Below are 286 nucleotides of genomic sequence, written 5' to 3'. Positions count from 1 at the left end.
ACCTTTCGTTCCTAATATTTGAACTACAAAAAAACAACAACATTAGCATTGAGTGAGTTTTCATATTCAATCTGAAGTTTAGAAAGACCAGATTTAAACGGTAATAATATAATATAGGATAAAACGTGTGGCATACACGTGTTTAATAACTAACATTGTTAAGAGAAACTATTATAGACAAAGGCTTAAATATCAGTATAAACACTGTGTCTATAAAACAATAATAAAAACACCGAGAATCCGGAATTGATTACATTAATGACAACAGAGAGGAGTTGGTGTTATT

The sequence above is a fragment of the Limulus polyphemus genome, unplaced genomic scaffold (assembly GCF_000517525.1).
Source record: "Limulus polyphemus unplaced genomic scaffold, Limulus_polyphemus-2.1.2 Scaffold6196, whole genome shotgun sequence".
NCBI classification, from domain to species: domain Eukaryota; kingdom Metazoa; phylum Arthropoda; class Merostomata; order Xiphosura; family Limulidae; genus Limulus; species Limulus polyphemus.
This window is presented reverse-complemented; position numbering follows the sequence as displayed.